Source organism: Arachis hypogaea, chromosome 11, assembly GCF_003086295.3.
Source record: "Arachis hypogaea cultivar Tifrunner chromosome 11, arahy.Tifrunner.gnm2.J5K5, whole genome shotgun sequence".
Classification (NCBI taxonomy): Eukaryota; Viridiplantae; Streptophyta; class Magnoliopsida; order Fabales; family Fabaceae; genus Arachis; species Arachis hypogaea.
The window spans coordinates 53,154,699-53,162,621 of record NC_092046.1 but is presented as its reverse complement, the minus strand read 5'-3'; the positions used below and the strand labels follow the sequence as shown (position 1 = coordinate 53,162,621).

Sequence of the window (7,923 nt, the reverse complement as noted above, 5' to 3'; positions counted from 1 at the left end):
TAATATGAGAGTTGCACTCTTGTGCTCCTCCATTTCCAACACTACAAAGTCAGTGGGAAAAGCAAATGGCCCAACCTTGACCATCATGTCCTCAATTATGCCTAATGGATATTTAATGGAGCCATCAGCAAGTTAGAGGTATATTCGGGTTGGTCTGACTTCTTCAGTCAAGCCAAGCTTTCTGATAGTGGATGTAGGTATTAGGTTGATACTTGCTTCAAGGTCACATAGAGCTGTCTTGGTACAAGCACCCTCTAATGTGCATGGTATCATAAAGCTTCTGGGATCTTTAAGCTTCTCTGATAAGCTTTTCAGAATGACTGCACTGTATTCTTCGGTGAGAAAAACTTTTTCAGTTTCTCTCCAATCCTTCTTATGACTTTAGATCTCTTTCATGAACTTAGCATAAGAGGGTATTTGCTCAAGTGCCTCTGCAAATGGGATCTTTATTTCAAGAGTCCTAAGATAGTCTGCAAAGCGGACAAATTGTTTATCCTGTTCCACTTGGCGGAGTTTTTGAGGATAAGGCATCTTGGCTTTGTATTCCTCAACCTTAGTTGCTGCAGGTTTATTTCCTACAGAGGTGGTTAGAGAAGCCTTCTTAGGAGGGTTACAATCAGCACTTGCAGGTGTCTGATCCCTCATTGTCATTTGAACGCCAGGATTAGGGGTTGGATGGGCGTTTAACGCCAATTTTTCACCCTTTTCTGGCGTTTGAACGCCAGAATTGGGCATGGAATCGGCGTTTAACGCTAGTTTTTCACCCCTTTCTGGCGTTTGAACACCAGTAGTGGGCATCCACTGGGCATTTGACGCCAATTTTTCACCCTTCTCTGGCGTTTGAACGCCAGAAGTATTCCTCTCTGGGCTTTTAATGTCCTCAGAGGGATTTTAAGCAGTGGTTTGGTCATCCTCTGTCAGTTGTTCCTTTCTTGGCTTTCTGCTACCTTGAGCTGAATTATTCAATGTCTTTCCACTCCTTAATTGAATAGCTTGGTATTCTTCTGTTATCTGTTTAGATAGCTGCTGTCTTGCTTGATCCAATTGTGCTTTCTGGTGCACGAAATTGTGATCCCTGGTAATGGCTCCAAAAACTTGGTGCTCTAATCTTAATTCATAATTTGTCACAACTTCGATACAACTAATCAGCAAGTGCACTGGGTCATCCAAGTAATAAAACCTTACATGAGTAAGGGTCGATCCCACGAAGATTGTTGGTATGAAGCAAGCTATGGTCATCTTGTAAATCTCAGTCAGGCGGATATCAAATGGTTATGGAGTTTTCGAATAATAATAATAAATAAACAGAAAATAAAGATAGAAATACTTATGTAGTTCATTGGTGAGAATTTTCAGATAAGCGTATGAGTGGAGGTAGGTGGGGATCCTGTGGGGTCCACAGATGCTGAGATGGTCCTGTGGGGTCCACAGATCCTGAGGTGTCAAGGATTTACATCCCTGCACCATTGAGGCATGTGAAATGCCTTTTCATGCAATTCTGGCATTTAAACACCGAATTGATGCTTGTTCTGGGCGTTCAATGCCCAGATGCAGCATGTTTCTGGCGTTGAACGCCAGTTCTATGCTTGTTTCTGGCGTTCAGCGCCAGCTTTCCTCAGTGTGCATTCCTGGTGTCTGAACGCCAGGATGCTACTTGTTTCTGGCGTTCAACGCCAGATCCATGCTCTGTTCTGGCGTTGAACGCCAGCCAGATGCTCCTTACTGGCGTTTAAACGCTAGTAAGCCCTTCCTCCAGGGTGTGATTTTTCTTCTGCTATTTTTGATTCTGTTTTTAATTTTTCTATTTATATTGTGACTCCACATGATCATTAACCTAATAAAACATGAAAGAACAATAAGAATGAAAATAAAATTAGATAAATAAAAATTGGGTTGCCTCCCAACAAGCGCTTCTTTAATGTTAATAGCTTGACAGTGAGCTCTCATGGAGCCTTACAGATGTTCAGAGCATTGTTGAGACTTTCCAACACCAAACATAGAGTTTGGATATGGGAGTTCAACACCAAACTTAGAGTTTGGTTGTGGCCTCTCAACACCAAACTTAGAGTTTGACTATAGGGGCTCTGGTTGACTCTGCAGTGAAAGAAGCTTTTCATGCTTCTTCTCCATGGTTACAGAGATAGATCCTTGAGTTTTAAACACAAGGTTGTCCTCATTTAGTTGAAGGATCAATTCTCCTCTGTCCACATCAATCACAGCTCTTGCTGTGGCTAGGAAGGGTCTTCAAAGGATGATGGATTCATCCTCTTCCTTCCCAGTGTCTAGGATTATGAAATCAGCAGGGATGTAAAGGCCTTCAACCTTTACTAACACGTCTTCTACCTGACCATAAGCCTCTTTTCTTGAATTGTCTGCCATCTCTAATAAGATTCTAGCAGATTGTACCTCAAAGATTCCCAGTTTCTCCATTACAGAGAATGGCATGAGGTTTATTCCTGACCCAAGGTCACATAGAGCCTTCTCAAAGGTTATGGTGCCTATGGTACAAGGTATTAGGAACTTTCCAGGATCCTATTTTTTCTGAGGCAATCTCAGTTGATCCAATGCATTTAGTTCATTGGTGAACAGGGGAGGTTCATCTCCCCAGGTCTCATTACCAAATAAATTGGCATTCAGCTTCATGATTGCACCAAGAAACTTGGCAACTTGCTCTTCAGTAACATCCTCATTCTCTTCAGAAGAGGAATACTCATCAGAGCTCATGAATGGCATAAGGAGGTTCAATGGAATCTCTATGGTCTCTAGATGAGTCTCAGATTCCTTTGGTTCCTCAGAGGGAAACTCCTTATTGATCACTGGATGTCCCAGGAGGTCCTCCTCACTGGGATTCACGTCCTCCTCCTCTATTGTGGGTTCGGCCATGATGGTCAATTCAATGGCCTTGTACTCTCCTTTTGGATTTTCTTCTGTATTGCTTGGGAGAGCACTAGGAGGGGTTTCAGTGATCTTCTTACTCAGCTGGCCCACTTGTGCCTCCAAATTTCTAATGGAGGACCTTGTTTTATTCATGAAACTCAAAGTGGCCTTAGATAGATCAGAGACTAAGTTTGCTAAATTAGAGGTATTTTGTTCAGAGTTCTCTGTCTGTTGCTGAGTGGATGATGGAAAAGGCTTGCTATTGCTAAACCTGTTTCTTTCACCATTATTAAAGCCTTGTTGAGGCTTTTGTTGATCCTTCCATGAGAGATTTAGGTGATTTCTCCATGAGGGATTATAAGTGTTTCCATAGGGTTCACCCATGTAATTCACCTCTGCTATTGCAGGGTTTTCAGGATCATAAGCTTCTTCTTCAGAAGATGCCTCTTGAGTACTGTTGGATGCAGCTTGCATTCCATTCAGACTCTGAGAAATCATATTGACTTGCTGAGTTAATATTTTATTCTGAGCCAATATGGCATTCAGAGTATCAATTTCAAGAACTCCCTTCTTTTGAGGCGTCCCATTACTCATAGAATTCCTCTCAGAAGTGTACATAAACTGGTTGTTAGCAACCATGTCAATAAGTTCTTGAGCTTCTGCAGGCATTTTCTTTAGGTGAATGGATCCACCTGCAGAAGTATCCAATGACATCTTAGCTAATTCAGACAGACCATCATAGAATATATCCAGGATGGTCCATTCTGAAAGCATGTCAGAGGGACACTTTTTGGTCAGTTGCTTATATCTCTCCCAAGCTTCATAGAGGGATTCACCTTCTTTCTGTCTGAAGGTTTGAACATCCACTCTAAGCTTACTCAGCTTCTGAAGAGGAAAGAACTTGGCTAAGAAAGCTGTGACCAGCTTATCCCAAGAGTTCAGGCTATCTTTAGGTTGAGAATCCAACCATATTCTAGCTTTGTCTCTCACAGCAAAAGGGAAAAGCATGAGCCTGTAGACTTCAAGATCTACTCCATTAGTCTTAACAGTATCACAGATCTGCAAGAATTCAGTTAAGAACTAAAAGGGATCTTTAGATGGAAGTCCATGAAACTTGCAGTTTTGTTGCATCAGAGAAACTAATTGAGGTTTAAGCTCGAAATTGTTTGCTCCAATGGTAGAGATGGAGATGCTTCTTCCATATGAATTGGAATTTGGTGCAGTAAAGTCACCAAGCATCTTCCTTGTATTATTATTATTTTCGGCTGCCATCTCCTCTTCTTTTTCAAAAATTTCTGTAAGGTTGTCTCTGGATTGTTGTAATTTAGCTTCTCTTAGTTTCCTCTTTAGAGTCCTTTCAGGTTCAGGGTCTGCTTCAACAAGAATGTTCTTGTCCTTGCTCCTGCTCATATGAAAAAGAATGGAACAGAAAATAATAATAGGGATCCTCTTTGCCTCAGTAGAGAGAGGTTCCTTTGTGTGAGTAGAAGAAGAAAGGGAATAAGAGTGAAGAAGAATGGATAATCCAAATACAAGGGTGAGGATAGGAGTAGAGATATGAGGTGAGGAGAAGTGTTAGTAGATGAATAAATAAATAGAAGGAGATGAGAGAGAGAAAATTTTGAAAATTAATTTTTGAAAAGAAGTTGATGATTTTCGAAAATTAAAGGAGAATTAAAATTAAAATTAAAATTTAAACAATTAATTAACTAAAAATAATTTTTTTTGAAAAAGAGGGAGATATTTTTGAAAATTAGAGAGGGATAGTTAGTTAGGTAGTTTTGAAAGAGATAAGAAACAAACAAAAAGTTAATTAGTTAGTTGAAACAAATTTTGAAAATCAATTTTTAAAAGATAAGAAGTAAGAAAAGATATTTGAAAAAGATAAGATAAAAAGATATTTTTGAAAAGATATGATTGAAATTAGTTTTGAAAAAGATTTGATTTTTAAAATCACAATTAATGACTTGATTCACAAGAAATCACAAGATATGATTCTAGAACTTAAAGTTTGAATCTTTCTTAACAAGTAAGTAACAAACTTGAAATTTTTGAATCAAAACATTAATTGTTGATAATATTTTCGAAAATTATGAGATAAAATAAAAAAAATATTTTTGAAAAATATTTTTAAAATTTTCGAAAATGAATAAGAAAAAATGAAAAAGATTTGATTTTTGAAAAAGATTTTGAACAGATAAGATTTTTAAATTGAAAATTTGATTTGACTCATAAGAAACAACTAAATTTTAAAAAGTTTTGAAAAAGTCAACTCAAATTTTCGAAAATTTATGAGTGAAAAAGGGAAAGATATTTTTTTTATTTTTGAATTTTTAATGAAGAAAGAGAAAAACATGAAAAAGACTCAATGCATGAGAATTTTTAGATCAAAACAATGAATGCATGCAAGAACACTATGAATATCAAGATGAACACCAAGAACACTTTGAAGATCAAGATGAACATCAAGACTTATTTTTGAAAATTTTTAATGAAAGAAAAACATGCAAGACACCAAACTTAGAGATTTTCAATAATTAGACACTAACAAGTTAAAAATGCATATGAAAAACAAGAAAAGACACAAAACAAGAAGATATGAAGATCAAACAAGAAGACTAACCAAGAACAACTTGAAGATCATGAAGAACACTATGAATTCATGAATTTTTCAAAAATTTTTATGCAAAATTTAAAACATGCAATTGACACTAAACTTAAAATTGACTCAAGACTCAAACAAGAAATACAAGAATATTTTTTATTTTTATGATTTTTAAAAAAAAAAATTTTTGAAAACATATAGGGAAAAAGAAGCAATGAATTCACAGTCCTCAATCAAGATTCCAGGAATCATACCAGGTTAGTCTAAAGCTTGATGGCCAGCCAAACTTCAGCATACTATTTTGAAACTTTAGAATTCATTCTTAAAATTTTAGAATAATTTTCGAAAACAAAAGGAAAAGAAATTTTTTTTGAAAGATTTTTGAAAACAATTTTTTTTTTGAAAATAAAACAAAAAGAAAATTACCTAATCTGAGCAACAAGATGAACCGTCAGTTGTCCAAACTCGAACAATCCACGGCAACGGCGCCAAAAACTTGGTGCACGAAATTGTGATTCCTGGTAATGGCTCCAAAAACTTGGTGCTCTAATCTTAATTCATAATTTGTCACAACTTCGATACAACTAACCAGCAAGTGCACTGGGTCGTCCAAGTAATAAAACCTTACATGAGTAAGGGTCGATCCCACAGAGATTGTTGGTATGAAACAAGCTATGGTCATCTTGTAAATCTCAGTCAGGCGGATATCAAATGGTTATGGAGTTTTCGAATAATAATAATAATAAATAAACAGAAAATAAAGATAGAAATACTTATGTAGTTCATTGGTGAGAATTTCAGATAAGCGTATAGAGATGCTTTCGTTCCTCTGAACCTCTGCTTTCCTGCTGTCTTCATCCAACCAGTCCTACTCCTTTCCATGGAAAGCTTTATATAGGGCATCACCGTTGTCAATGGCTACATCCCATCCTCTCTGTGAAAAAGGTCCAAATGCTCTGTCACGGCACGGCTAATCATTGGTGCACGAATTGTGAATCACACTTTTCACAACTCGTACCACTAACCAGCAAGTGCACTGGATCGTCCAAGTAATACCTTACGTGAGTAAGGGTCGAATCCCACGGAGATTGTTAGTTTGAAGCAATCTATGATTATTTTACAATTCTTAGTCAGGAAGTCAATTATATTTATCAGTTGAATTGCGAATGAACAAAAGAGCATGGGTTAAAAGTTACTTATTATGCAGTAATGGAGAATATGTTGGAGTTTTGGAGATGCTTTGTTTTCTGAATCTCTACTTTCCTCTTTTCTCTGATTCACGCACGCACGTCCTTCTATGGCAAGCTGTGTGTTGGGGCATCACCGTTGTCAATGGTTACATCCCCTCCTCTTGTGAAAATGGTCCAAATGCTCTATCACAGCACGGCTAATCATCTGAGGTTCCCGATCATGCTGGAATAGGATTCACCCTCCTTTTGCGTCTGTCACTACGCCCAGCACTCGCGAGTTTGAAGCTCGTCACAGTCATTCAATCCCTGAATCCTACTCGGAATACCACAGACAAGGTTTAGACTTTCCGGATTCTCATGAATGCCGCCATCAATCTAGCTTATACCACAGAGATTCTGATTAAGGAATCTAAGAGATATTCATTCAATCTGATGCAGAACGGAGGTGGTTGTCAGACACACGTTCATGGATTGAGGAAGGTGATGAGTGTCACTGATCATCACCTTCTCCACAGTTAGGCGCGAATGGATATCTTAGATAGGAACACGCATGTTTGAATAGAAAACAGAAATACTTGCATTAATTCATCGAGACACAGCAGAGCTCCTCACCCCTAACAATGGAGTTTAGAGACTCATGCCGTCAAAGAGTACAAAGTTTAGATCTAAAATGTCATGAGCTGCAAAATAAGTCTCTAAAAGTTGTTTAAATACTAAACTAATAGCCTAGGTTTAAAGAAAATGAGTAAACTATAGCAGATGGTATAGAGATCCACTTTTGGGGCCCACTTGGTGTGTGCTGAGGATGAGATTTAAGCAATTCACGTGCATAAGGCCATTTTGGGCGTTCAACGCCAGGTTTGGATCCATTTCTGGCGTTGAACTCCAACTTTTAATCCTTTTCTGGCGCTGGACGCTAGCATTGGGCAGAGAACTGGCGTTGAATGCCAGTTTACGTCGTCTATCCTTGAGAAAAGTATGGACTATTATATATTGCTGGAAAGCCCTGGATGTCTACTTTCCAACGCAATTGGAAGCACGCCATTTCGAGTTCTGTAGCTCCAGAAAATCCACTTTGAGTGCAGGGAGGTCAGAATCCAATAGCATCAGCAGTCCTTTTTCAGCCTGAATCAGATTTTTGCTCAGCTCCCTCAATTTCAGCCAGAAAAATACCTGAAATTACAAAAAAACACACAACTCATAGTAAAGTCCAGAAATATGAATTTTTCCTAAAAACTAATGAAAATAAAC

General features: G+C 37.9%; 1 non-coding gene across 1 annotated transcript; it reads left to right on the top strand.

The window, feature by feature from the left end:
• The first annotated feature begins 3,645 nt into the window (after window positions 1-3,645).
• On the top strand, window positions 3,646-3,753 carry LOC112725461 (small nucleolar RNA R71). Its single transcript, XR_003164569.1, has one exon. It is a non-coding gene; the product is annotated as a small nucleolar RNA R71 (small nucleolar RNA).
• The last annotated feature ends 4,170 nt before the right edge of the window (window positions 3,754-7,923 follow it).